Source organism: Trachemys scripta, chromosome 13 (assembly GCF_013100865.1).
Source record: "Trachemys scripta elegans isolate TJP31775 chromosome 13, CAS_Tse_1.0, whole genome shotgun sequence".
In the NCBI taxonomy this organism is placed as follows: Eukaryota; Metazoa; Chordata; order Testudines; family Emydidae; genus Trachemys; species Trachemys scripta.
The window spans coordinates 21,163,691-21,178,141 of record NC_048310.1 but is presented as its reverse complement, the minus strand read 5'-3'; the positions used below and the strand labels follow the sequence as shown (position 1 = coordinate 21,178,141).

The 14,451-nt window shown below is 39.7% G+C and overlaps 1 protein-coding gene and 1 long non-coding RNA gene across 2 annotated transcripts in view; one reads left to right on the top strand and one right to left on the bottom strand.

Moving 5' to 3' along the window:
• SLC7A10 (solute carrier family 7 member 10) overlaps positions 1-14,451 on the bottom strand; it is a 77,022-nt gene that overhangs the window by 57,565 nt on the left and 5,006 nt on the right. The gene's annotated exons all lie outside the window — the stretch shown is intronic.
• Positions 7,143-14,451, top strand: part of LOC117886420 — a 200,210-nt gene continuing 192,901 nt past the window's right edge. The window contains exon 1 of the long non-coding RNA XR_004647967.1: positions 7,143-7,227. This is a non-coding gene — a long non-coding RNA (uncharacterized LOC117886420). The remainder of the gene's footprint in view (positions 7,228-14,451) is intronic.

Below are 14,451 nucleotides of genomic sequence, written 5' to 3'. Positions count from 1 at the left end.
GCAGCAGGAGCAAATTCAATTTTGGGTTCCATTAACAGAGGTATAGCATGCAAGTCGTAGGAGATGACAGTACCACTCTACTCTGGCCATAGCTGGAGTACTGTGTCCAATTTTGGTCACCGCTGTATGGAAAGGATGTAGAGAAACTGGAAAGGATCCAGAGGTGAGTGACAAAAATGATCAAAGGGCTGGAATGCAAGTCATATGAGCAAAGGCTGAAGGAACTGCGTGTGTTTAGTTTGGAAAAGAGGAGATTTTTGGGGCTATGTGCAAATCCTGCAACTCGCGATGCTGCTAGGTTATACTTGCTGCAGAACTGCCTAGGCTGTGATGGCATTGATATCTATGATAGACTCATGGGGCTCCTTTGACATGGCTGTGTAGCATCTCAATGGATATTTTGGAGATTCTATTCTGCTAAAGAGGAAAACATTTTTTGAAGGTCATCAGCAGCCCAATGAAACCATATGTGAATTTGTATGTCATTTGCAAGGCCAGGACTGTGAATTTGGGAATGTTATGATGACCATGCTCAGGGATATTATTGTGACTGGTATAGCCAATGACCACCTGGGCGAACAGTTACTGGATGAAGATGCTAGAACTCTTAACTTTTGATGCCATGGTTGGTAAGAGTGAGGCATTTGAGAGGGCTCAGGCTGGAAGGGGTTCTATGTCTTAGACTGCTGCTACTTATGGATCTACATTTAAACTGTCAGCTGCTCCTCCTGCTTCCATCGCCCAGACTCCCTCTCCACAGCCTCGGCAGCAAAAGTTGCCAGCTGTTTCTGCTATAGTGTACAGGTTACTTGGCCGATTTCCCTGGGTGGATGGCTAGAACTGCTACGCGCTGGGCTTGCTGGAAGGAAGGACACTTTGTCAGTGTGCTGCTGGTTCACAGTGATGGGAGGCTTGAAGTGCACACTGTAAAGATGCATGAGTCCACCTTTACCAGGGACGCTGATGTTTCCTTTAGTAGGCATGTGGCAAGGCACCGGAGCTGGTATCCCATATCACAGAAATTAATGGTACACCACTGAAATGCATGATGGATATGGGTGCGGAAGTTAACATTCTCCCCTCTGGGTTAGTTCATAATCTGAACATTTGCCTAACTATAGCGGTTATAAAAACTTGGGATTTGTTTGCTTTGCAGACAGTGGGTGGAGCTGTACGCTCTGCTCTACAAAGGCATAGCCTTGACTGCAAAGTTTTACATTAAGGGCACTGCTGCAAATGCTGTTCCATTATTGTCCTACGAGCTGTGCATACAGCTTAGTATTATGCATGAACTCACACAGTACTCCTCAGGTGTAGTTATGCTGGCTATAATAGAACTCACACGGTACTCCTCAGGTGTAGTTATACTGGCTACACTAGAAGGGGATACCCAACATGTTGTTTAGTGACACTGTGATTTATTTAACGGTGATGGTGTTCTGTCCACAGGATATGTTTACTCTCTGCAGTTGGATTCAGACATCAAGCCTTTGCATCACTGCACGCTGTGTACCTCTTGTGGACAAGATCCATTTAGATCTGCATCACATGAAAGATAATGGTATCATTTGGGAGGTGGAAGGATCTATGGATTGGAGCTCACCCAGGATGACTGTAAACAAGAAGAATGGTGGCATTCAACTGTACAGAGATTTTAGGGCACTAAATGAATATGTGAAACATGAGCAGTTTCAATTCCCGACCTTCAAAGAGGTGACATGCTGGGGAAGTGGATCCTGGATTTTCTCTTTGTTGGCTTACCAATATGGTTATTAGAAAATACCAGTGGCTGAAAGATTGCAGTTGTTCTTGACTTTCAGCACGCAATTTGGGAGGGACTGCTATCAATGACTTCCTTTTTGTTTAGTTTCGGCTCCTGAGGGATTTCAGAGAGTGGTCTCTCAGCTCCTTGATAATATCCAGGGTGCATGTTACCATTTGGATGACATTATCATCTTTGCTGAGACCCTTCCTGAGCATAATGCTATTCTGGATCAGGTGCTAACCTGACTCTAACGAGCTGGCAAAAAGTACAGTTTTGCAAAAGATGCTGTAGAGTTTCTAGAGCATTCTCTGTCGGTCAATGGTGTGAAACTGACACCTGAATGGCTACATGCTGTTCCTTTGCTACTATTACCCACTGATTGTAACAGTTTATGATAATTCCTTGGCCCACCTCAATACATAGGTGGCCGTGCTCTGCCCCATTTTAGTACTCTTGTCAAAGCACTGTGGGATTTAACCCGGGGCCAGGGGCAGTTGGTTTGGACTAAAGTGGTGTTTTGTCAAGCCTCTGTCGGATCCATGCCCATGCTTATTTTGATCCAAGGAACCCTGTAGTGATTTAGGCTGATGAATGCAATTGGGGTCTAGGTGCAGTTCTGCTCCAGGACGGATGGGCTAGTTATATCTGTATCCCACACTCTCACCCCAACGGAAGGTAAGTATTCCCAGATTGAACTAGAATTTTTGCTATTATACACTTCAAAGTCTATTTAGTGGGAAGACATTTTACATTAGAAACTAATCATTTGCCTATTTCTGGGCCTCTATGAGTGTGAGGCTGTAGCAGTGGGTTACTCAGTTACAGCAGTATAACTTTAATTTGGTACATATAAATTTAAATTAAATTAATGGAGATATCCTATCTCCTAGAACTGGAAGGGACCTTGAAAGGTCATCGAGTCCAGCCCCCTGCCTTCACTAGCAGGACCAAGTACTGATTTTTGCCCCAGATCCCCAAGTGGCCCCCTCAAGGATTGAACTCACAACCCTGGGTTTAGCAGGCCAATGCTCAAACCACTGAGCTATCCCTCCCCCCTATCAAAGGAAGACATAATTTCCTTGCCGATGCTCTTTTGAGAAATTCTGCTGGGTTGGCACCCTGTATGCAGAAATGGCAGAGTACTTTGTCTACATTCTACAAAATCCACGCCATGCTCATGGGGAATGCATGTGCTATGTGACATTTCTTATGCATTGGAGCCCAGGTGGTCATCCCAGCAGTGTTGCAACAGTCCTGGATGTGTCTCATGAAGGACATTTGGGAGTTAAGAAGATGAAGGAACTTCTGCATGGTTATGCTTGCAGGCCCAGGCTGTACTCAGACATTGAGCAGTGTATGAAGGCATGCTTAGCCTGCACAATGCATAGAATTACTGCTCCTCTGGCCCCTTTGAAATTGGTATCATAGACAGACCATGGCAGAGAATTGCAGTGGTTAGTACTGGCCCCTCAACTGCACTGCATGATGGCTACATGCTGTTTTTTGACTATTGTAGACTATTACTGACGTTACCCATTTGCATTAATAATTTCACAAGGCACCTCAAACACTTGCCTAAACACTTTATTTCCAATGTTTGGGGCCTACTAGACAGCCTTGTTTCAGATGATGGGACACCTTTTGAATCAAGAGAGTTTGAAGGCTTTCTGACGAGTATTGGTATAGTACATTATAAAGCTGCTGTGTACCATCTCTAAGGAAATTGGATAGTGGGGAGACTGCGTGGGACTCTGAAGAAGCATTTACTGGAGGAACGTCGAGGTACACCCTTCCCTATTGCATTGAGTCATGGTTTATATGATATTCGGTGTACCTCATGAAAGTACTGGAGAAACCCCTTTCTACTGGCTCTTCAGCCAACCTGTGAGGACTAAGTTGTCTATGCTGATGGAAAAAGGTTCATTCCACCCCTTCCCCTGCGAAAGTTGGATCTCCTACCTTAAAGGGTTAGAAATGCTGGTAACTTGATGTAAATAAGAAAACTGCTTAAGCAAAGCTTGTAGCTTGTTAAAATTAAACTTTAATCACTAGAAAGTGTGTTTGTTTTGTTTGTAACCATATCTGTCTCTTTCTCTCTTATTTAATATCACTAACATTTCTGTTCTTTATTAATAAACTTACTCTTGTTTTATTATAAAACCAACTCAGTGCTATGTATTAAAGTGAAGTGCGAGTTTTCTGCTAACTTAGGCTGGTGTGTACGCTGTCTCTTTTGAGGCAGCGAACTTAATAATTTTTGTGAGTGTCACATGACAGGCACTGGACACTATAGAGAGATGTCTCCAGGGGAACTTGGGAATTGGGTGTATGCTACCTGCAAGGCAAGGTTTAGCCTGGAGAGTCTTGAGGAGTTTGTTGGTGGAGCTGACACACAGTCTAATTGCCAGCAAAGCTCACTCTAGCTGAGGCAGTGAGGTAACACAGTGACTAACGGCTCTGGATGTCCTGAGCCAGAACATCACAATAACACACATAAGGGAACAATAGAGGGAGCTATTAATTGGGGATTATGGGAGAATGTCCCTGCCTGACTCCAACCAGGCTGGCAAGGTTTCTCTTCCCAGGGCTGTGATGCTAAGAGGAGGCCAAACCCTTAAAGATGCTGACACAGAGAAGACCGGGAGCTGCATGGGTTGTCAGCAGCTGCCTGGGGGCAACCTCTGATAAAGAGAACCACAGAGTGCATACTTCAGGGCAATCTGCTTCCTTCAGCCCGAGGTTGAGGTAACTGGGCTGAATGGAACTTACCAAAGATTGCAATGAAAGGCAAAGTATTATTGCTTTTACCCTTTGCTCTACATGCTATGTATCTTTGGGTGAATTAATAAAGCTTTGTTTTGAAGAAGCTGTTTTTTTAAAGTCCCTTTAAGCAGCCACAGTCACAGTCTCCTGGAGGAAAGGGCTTACAGGTGCCAAACAGAGTTGGGCCTGTCATATTTACAGTTGGGAAATGAGGGCTACCACCCAGAGATCCATTTCCAGAGTTGTTGAATAAAATGGGTTCACCCTGGAGAGAGGTGAAGGAAGCCAGGAATGTCATCTGAGAGGTGCACTTGAGATGAGCAAAATGGGGTCTAAGGTGAGGCTTGCCCTGTTATCACAACACAGTGAAATACTCATCTCCAGCAGCCGATGTTACACAAAACAGATATGAAAGATGAATGGATTTGTTTATTAAATTGAGTGATTAGCATGTGTATTCAATAATGGTGAATGACCTCTAGTGACAGAAAAGTTCCATAGTGAATGTAAGTTTCCAGATCTTCTTGGAATACAAAAGAGAGCTGATTAGTCTAGATTTGTTTGGCTCCTGTCCCTTATTAGCAGGACTTTGCCCTCCCTAACCTTGCACTAATATTCTGATGAACTATATGGTCAAATCAGTGTTGTTTATATAACTTTGGAGTATATTTGATTTTCTTCTTTTCATTTTCCTATTTCCTTCATATTGTGAATCTCAATATTTATTTTATTTAGGAACTTATTCATCTCTTTCTTTAACTCCTGCGATGATGATGATTTCATCAACTGAGTCTACTGCTTTATTATCATATGTCCAAATTAATTTCAACTAAATTTTTGGTTTTGGGTCTCAATTTAGAAATTGTTTTGATTGTATCCTCCTATTGTTAATGTTTACATCAACTTTGCCATTGCATGACTTTAACCACTACCTGTTAGCCTAAAACCAATCCAGAATAATAGGGAATAAAGGGTTGTACCATCTGATGGTTATTTCTGTGTCTGTACATTGTCTAGGCTCTTAATCACATGCTTAAATCTATGCCTATTCAGGACAGCACTTAAGTATGTGCTTAAAGTTAACTGTGTGTTTACATGCTGTCCTGAAGGGAAATGCTTTCCTGAATCACAGCCGTACTGGACAGGTGTCCAATCACATAGTAGTTACCACAGTTGGTATTAAGTGGAAGTCTCAGCAGAGTGGGAGCAAGAACTGAATGAGTAGGAGCTTCTTACCCCTAGAATTATCTTCTTCAGTTTAGAGGTGAAGCATATGGGCTGGTCAGGGTTGGAAAGTTTTTTAATTGTTTTTGTCTTTACAGTACCTTTCTGTGGGTGGCCAAAGGCCATGAGTCTCCTGGATCTTTCATAAACACTAAATTCATTTTAAAAATGAACAAAGTCACCTCAAAACTAAAACAGAAGTTTGCCCTTGCACAAATTCATCTGCTCGCTGCTTTTTTAGAACTGTAAAAGATTCAGTCTGGTCACTGCAATCTCACCTCTCTTTGCCACTACAAATAATTCTACTTCTTTTATTTTCACAGTGGTTTAAATAGTTGAGGTGTTTTGTCATATGGTTGATTAGTCCATATCCTCGCTCAATGCTCAAAAATGAAACTTTCCAAGGTACTCCTTGGAAACTTTACAAAGTACTCCTGATCAATGACCTATAGAGCAGTGATGATGACCCCATGAATTTCTACATTCATCTAAATATAGAACTCTTGGTACACTTTTCTGCTCTTGTACTTTATTTTCAACCTTGCTCACCATCACATATCTGTAGCAATCTTGAATAACTTGCTTTTGATGTTCAACAGCAATAATAAAGGGGAAATTTTCAAAGCCAGATAGGGCAGTAAGGTACCCAGTTGCCATTGAAAGTCAATGGGAATAGGGGGCTTTATTTCTATTTTGTCTTTGACAATCTCCCAAAAATGTTTTGCTTTGATCTTTGAAACGTGAGAATTTCTTACTGGTAGAATTTTTTTAAATGAATGAATCTAGGAATCGGAACACTGGATACTAGCCCTAAAATGGAACTTTGTGACCTATAGATTTTTTTAAAGTGTGGGCCAAATTCAGGTCCCATTCACTGAGGCATAGACCTATTTATTCTAAGCAGAGTTAATGTGGTCCCAAATTCTGACCTAAGTGCAGCCTCACTGGAGTCCACCATGCAAATTATTCTTTCCTTGTGCAGAAATAATCAACCGAAGATGTGAAATGACTAAGTCAGTGACCACATACAATAAAATGGGGTAGCCATGCCCTGTGCCCCACCAAAGATCACTCCTTTGGTTTTGGAGAATCTAAACTGGAACACAACTTTATGCAGTGATACTGCTGACTATTTTTATGTATACAGAATTAATGCTGTATACTATATCAAACCATGCAGGAAATCTGTGTCTGGGTGAAACTGGAGGCATTTTGACTTGTCTAGTGGATGCTGAGTGAATTAACATGCTGATGTGTTTGGCCTTTGATGGAAGGACGAGCGGGTGCTCACTCTGTGACAGTAAATGTCCTGCTAGCCAGATTAACAAGTTGCACCGGGAACAATTTTGTAGATAACTACTTGCCTAATTTAAGTACAAGGTTCAGTCCTGTAATACTTTCAGGCAAAACTCCAATGGAGGTCAATGCCTGGGGAACCTGTGGACTGAGTCAATAATGAATAAAGAGAGAGGCTGGTAAGCTAAAAAACACATTTACTAATTTCCTTCAGATTTGCAGGAGAGCAACATTTGTGTATTTTCAATATTCTGCCATATACAATAATAGAAGCAGCAGGCAGGCATGGAAGAGGGAATGTTGAGATGTGCACTTGACTTTGTGTTCTTGGTGGTGGGAAATGCAGTAGAGAAGCTGCAACTCCTTCTTTGGAGGACTGATGGAATTTTTTCGGGAACAGACAGAAAAATAATATTGCTAGGATAGGTTACATTTTGGGCATTTCAGCTTTGACAAATACTCTGTAATTGTATGATGCCTGCCACCAGGGTAGGAAAGAAAGCATAGCAGCTAGGAGAAAAAAGCAAAACAAAACAAAACCAATGGAGACTTCAAATGAAAAGCTTGGGGGGAAATTAAAATAAAAGGCTGCCTCTACCAAACCAGCTCTGCAGGTTGTGAGGCTGCCAAAGCAAAAGAAGTCAGACATTCCTAACAGAAAAGGCTACATTATATTAGAAGGAAATGAATCAAAAGGCACAGGAAAAGGAGATTTATGGAAGTGCTGAAAGCTGGCACTGTACTGCCAGACCAGTAGTAACACATTACCAAAGGATGCTACCTTTGTTTTCTTGTTTATCCGTGAAGTGGCAAAAGCCACTGTTCTAAAATATCCAAATTTCTGATAATCCACGCAAGACACCTTAAGTATGGAAATTTCCAGTAGATTTTGGGACATCCACAATAGAAAACCCATCATTTTAGCTCTCTCATCCTAGTGGTTGCATTCTGCACAGCAAGAAGTTGTCACTTGTAGGGAAGGATAGAAAAAAAGTCATTCTGTACGTAACCTCTGCCAACTAATAAACTGGAAACAGAGTTGTAGTAGAAGACTTTCCCTTAAGCATCAGGAATAGTACAAACAACTCTTTGAGTCTCTAAAAAGTTCATAATTAAGATCGCAAGATTGAATTCCATTGTATCCTGTTCCTCTCCTTTCAAAAGCATATGAAAATGACCTGGTCATGTAACTTTTTTTTTTATTGTTTTGGTTCTTGCTCTTTGTACAGTACAGGGGTCACTTTGCATGTCACATTCTCCTGAATGGAAATCAACTGTGGCAGGAAGGCAGAAGGAAAGACCAACAAAATTGTTTTTGTGTACTGCAAGACTCAATTAGGAAAATTGAATGTTAAATTGTTTTGTTTTTTCCCTTTTTGCTGCCAGGACTCTCTAATTAGAACTTTTTTTCGTCTTCTTTCTCTCTCTCTCTCTCTCTCTCTCTCCATATAACCCACTTTAGATTGCAGAGGTGAGCTTTAAGCTCAGAGAACTTGCAGGATTTCCATGGCACATTATCACACTTACGTTGAACTGTGCTATGTTTTAACTTGATGGTGGAGTTGAAACATATTTTCCACTCCCAGATATCTGCCTTCAATGATCCTAATAGATAACTACATGCTGGTATGGCCATAAATATCTCTATGGCAAGATTTCACCACCACAGTTTATTCAGCAGAGTGGTGGTACACAAATTCAAATCACTCAGAATCATTGCAAACGTTGGGTGGGCACCTCTAGGTTTCTTTTTCTCCCTTAGAGTAACCTCCAATTTTCCCCACTGACAACATCAAATGTCTTCCTTTTATTCTTGGTTGTAAGACAGAAACTCACCGTGTTGGATACTATATAATTCCAAATCATGGCTGCTTCCCACCTATTCTTTTAGTAAGTCTGGATAATTAGTATTCAGTAATTATGAACCTGAGTCTGTGCTAGGACTCAGGATTTCACTGAAATAATTTTTTTTGCAAAAACCTGTTAAATCAGTAGCAGTTTGTGGCTATTTGCTAGCAAGAAAGAAGTATCATGAATCAGAAATCTCACTGCTACCCTTAAAAGTGATACTTCTGGGAGTGAAGTCACAGCATTCAGACAGTGGGTTGCCATTTGGGAGGGCAAAGTCAGGTAAACAAAATACTTATTTTATTAAAAAATGTTTTTAGATGAATGTACCTGTAGATTAATAGGTTCTTCTGAACATATCTGGAGGTACCCAATGTCTCTTGAACCAGGTAAATTGATAAACCGTGATCATCAGTAAAATAGGAAATATGTTGAGTTTTAGCTAGATATGAAAAGAACAGGAGTACTTGTGGCACCTTAGAGACTAACAAATTTAGTAGAGCATAAGCTTTCGTGGGCTACTGCCCACTTCTTCGGATGCATATCAAATCTTATTTTATTCTTATAAAATTATTAGCCAATCTAATAAATTTGTTAGTCTCTAAGGTGCCACAAGTACTCCTGTTCTTTTTGTGGATACAGATTAACACGGCTGCTACTCTGAAAGCTAGATATGACTTCATTGTCCAATTTCTTGTTTTTCTAAAGAGTGTAATATAAAGAGACTGATTTACAAAATTAGCTACATGCAACTGACAGTTTAAAAATGTGCATGCAGCTCTGTACCAAATTTGTTTGTGCAAGTAACACAATTAGGTTAACTACATGAGAGCATAGCACATCAGTTGCTTGCTACCTTTTGTACATAATTGCCCAATTTACGTCACAAAGGATATGTACATTTGCAGGTACATTTTGCAAATATAACGGATAATGGTGAATTTTAGGCTGAAAGGTTGTGTCTATGCTGCAATCACGAGATGTAATTATAATTTGTGTAGACATACTCGTTCTAACTTTCATCTAGCTAGCTCAGGTACCAGAACCACCGCAGTCTGGGCTTCAACGTGAGCTAATCACCCAAGGAATTATCAATTGTTTCCTAACATGCTTGTACAGCCCATGATGCTGTGGCGTGACTGCTCCCTTACCTGAGCTAGCTATATTAAAGCTAGCTCAGGAATGTTTATGCAAGTAGAATCATACACTGAGATTCCTATGTAGACATATCCTGCATCACATTAATTATATTGTAGTTTTTAATTGTTCTCAATTCCTGTGTTTTTCTAACAATGGCATATGGTAAAAATTACATAGGGTCAAGTCCTGAAGCTCCTTTGTTTGCTTTTACTCAATCTGTGCTCAGGAAAAAGTCCCATTGAAGTCAAATACAGGGAAATGTGGTCTAGATGAAATTACTATAAGGTGGGAGCACAACTGGTTGAAAAAAAACATGCTCAGAGTAGTTACCAATGGTTTGCTATCAAACTTGGAGGAGATGTGTAGTGAGGTTCCACAGGGCTCTGTTCTGGATCTGGTACTGTTTAGAATTTTTATTGATGATCTGGATGTTGAAGTGGAGAGTACACTTATCACATTTGCAGATGACACTAAACTGGGAGGGATTGCAAGTACTTTGAAGGACAGGATTAGAATTCAAAAAGACCTTGATAAATTGGAGAATTGGTCTGAAATCAACAAGATGAAATTCAATAAAGATAAGTGCAAAGTATGACACTTAGGAGGGAAAATCAAACACATAATTACAAAATGGGAAATAACTGGTTAGAGAGTAGAACTATAGAAAAGGATTATGGGGGTTATACCGGATCACAAATTAAATGTAAGGAAACAATGTGTTATGAAAAAGGCATATATGCTGGAGTGCATTAACAGGAGTTTTGGGACATGAGAGGTACGTCACAGAAGGTAATTGTTTCACTCTACTTGGCACTGGCCTCAGCTGGAGTACTGTGTCCAGTTTTGGTCACCACACTTTAAGAAAGATGTGGAGAAGATGAGAATGCAAAAAAAGAAAAAGAAAAAAAAATACGTTTAGAAAAACTATGAAGAAAGATTAAAAAACTAGGCATGTTTAGGCTTCAGAAGAGAAGACAAACGGAGACCTGATAACATTTTTCAAATATTTTAAGGGCTGTTATATATAAACAGGATGGTGGACCAATTGCTCTGCTCTCCATGTCCACTGAAAGTAGGACAAGAAGTAATGGACTTAATCTGCAGAAAGGGATATTTAGGTTAGATATTAGGAAGAACTTTCTAATTATAAGGATAGTTAAGTACTGGAATAGGTTATTGAGGGAGGCTGTGGAATTCCCATCATTGGAGGTTTTTAAGAATAGGTTACATAAACACCTGTCAGGGATAAGTTAGGTATACTTGGTTCTGTGAATGTGGAGGGATGACTTCTTGAGGTCCTTTCCAGCCTTACATTTCTATGATTGTATGTAAAGCATGCATAAAATATCAATGAATTAACACTTTGGGATTTAGATATCTTGTTTGCAAACTTGGTGTTTGAACAATTTATGCAATAGTTGTAAAAATATTTAATAAATGATAGAAGCACATGAATAATTACTTTTAAAACTGCATTAATTTAATCTAGGTGAGTATTGGTGAACCTTCATTTATAGTACTGCTGAATATGTTAACATGCAATTAATAGCTGAAACCCAGAATAGGTCTTCTTTTCTTGTATGTGGCTGTGTTTAAAAGAGAGAGACCAGGTAGCGTGCTCCTACAGAAGCTCTCAGGCACATTACAAAATTCTGCAGTAGAGATGAATTGCCAGAGAGGTTTGTTACCACTACCAAACACAGTGTCCAGCTCTGTAGACATTAAGAAATGGTCTCTTTTTGAATTGGAACAGAAGGTTTTTGTATTTAGTTTTGAATTTACAACAGGGTATCCCATAATTCTTTACCACAATCTAACTCAACCTTTTTGGGCTGTCTTCTTCAAGTATTAGTTTGTCTTAATGCAAATGTTTTTAAAAAGTTACAAATGTTACAAAGACTGTTCCTGCTTCACATCAGAAACTTATGCCGATGAGGGAAGATAGAAGTCTGTCCACTGGGATGGAGCAGTGGGGGTGTAGGCCTTTATATTCTTGCCTGAACATTGTACATTATTATTCATATAAGCAACTATTTGTTGGGGTTTCTTCATATTTATTTATGCTACACTGAAATAGCATTTCTCACCCCTCACCTCATCCTACTCCTTAGAACAGAGGTTCTCAACTGGGGGTGGGCGCCCTTGGGGAGGCCCTTGTCTTTCGAGCGGAGATTCACTGAGCCTTCTGATAGCTCTGTGGTTATGGTAGAAATGTATGTGGGGCAAACGCCAGGTCGCATTGCCACTCCATCAGGTTTGGCCTAGCTGTCTCTCTGTCATGACAGAGGGCTCGCCATGCCAAATTTGAATGAATGGTGTTGCGACCTGCCACACCAGATTGCAGTGCCACTCAGGTTTGGTCCTGCTGCCCTAGGCAGAATATGTTGCCCTAGGAAGCTGCCAAGTTTGCCTATAGCTATAGCCCTGTGAAGAGGCAAAAACTTCTGACTAGAGTATATACTATCACTGCCTTCTATGGGATGGAATTGGAATTGATCAACTATAGGGCATAGATCTTCTATTAATAATAGCAAACAGATTTTCCTTTAGCTCAAGTGGCAGAAGCCTGTACTTTTGGAGCAGGAGGAAGTGAGTTCTCCCTCAGCTGCAGCTATGAAGTTTCAAGTGGCCATGCTGTGTTACACTATGACAAATGCAAAATCTTGAGAGGCCATGGATTTGCTACAGTATCCTCCAGTACACCAGATAATGACACTTACAGACATGAAAGAAAGATCATCCAACAGGACAAAGTACTGTCACCAAATTGGCACTCTACCATCAATTCACTGTGCTAAGGAACACTTGGAAAGCAAAAGGAAAACTAAGAAACTATTTTTATTTCCAATTACAAATATAGTAGTCGTGCTTTATTTGAAACAAACAGAAGTAGCAACGGCAGAATTGTTCATCACATATGTATATTGTCTTGTTCATGATACTTTTCAAATAACACCCATTCATCTTCACCCCCATATTGTAAGTTTTCGGTTTGAATTATTGGAAATACATGATCTTTTAGGGTAGCGATCTTAATTAGGTGTTTGTAAGATTTCCCATTGAAAGCCTGACTTTAAAAGGACTTCTAATGTATCAGTTTTAAATTTTATTGGCTTACAATTTGGTGTAATGTGTACAAGTTAACAGTATATAGTAAATTACTTTTACTTAATAAATTTAGGGCAAAATTCTTTTCTGATGCATTTTCTGAATCTAAAATGTACTTTTATTAGTTAAATATTGTATATTTACTATAATATGATATAGAGGCAACAACCAAGAATGTTGTATGCAAAATAAGGAATATACTTACTTACCCCTTGACTCAGATGCAGAATGAGTAGAGATATGCTCCTGCTGTGAAATCCTGCCCTATTGAAATCAGTAAGATTTTGACTTCAAAGGGGGTGGGATTTCACCGCTGACATTTAAACACTTGAAAAATGTTACAGAGACTCACTTTTTCAGATGGTGCAAATCCAAGATAACGGCCAGAATGGGGTTTGCCATCACTTCAAAAGTTTGACTATGGTTGCAGTTAGTTGTTCCCAGCATTCACTAATTTGGAAAAGGTTGAACCCATCATTAATGTGAGTTAGGTTCTGTTTCACAGCAAATGTGCAGGAGAGGTTGATAATACCACTTCAGGGCTATGGACAAACTGGTTGTTCTGTTCAAAGAGTCTTAAAATAGATATTCTATTGAGATGCTTAAGTCACTTTGGAGATGACTTTGGAGATGACTTTGGAAAGTTTTATGATTTCAAGTGCCATTAGACTGTGGAATTTAAAGGACTGATTGTAATGTTATATGCATAGGCATGCACTGCCACATACCATGTACAAAGCCACTACTGTTATTACTCATAGCTGTGCATTAGTAGAGATTTCAAGATATGTGGCAATGCTACCCATATGTATGATATTCAAATTAAGTCTAGCACATGGGATTCTAGGATTTTCTGGGTGTTTTTACCAAAGCATGGAATAAAATTCAGCAGAATTCTCAGGATCTTTCTGGTGGTAAAGGCCATCTAACCCAGGATGGATTAAAAATAGATTTAAAAAAAATTGGATATTTATTTAAATACTTTTTTTTAATTAAAACTTATTTAAAATTAAATTTGAAATTGATAACCAATGTTCAGGCCTAAACTTAGTCTAGTCAATTCAAATAATTTAAATTAATACAAAAGATGGCAGTAAACATGTACTGCTTAATACTAGGTTTCAGAGTAGCAGCCGTGTTAGTCTGTATCCGCAAAAAGAACAGGAGTACTTGTGGCACCTTAGAGACTAACAAATTTATTAGAGCATAAGATTTCGTGGACTACAGCCCACTTTGAAGTGGGCTGTAGTCCACGAAATCTTATGCTCTAATATATTTGTTAGTCTCTAAGGTGCCACAAGTACTCC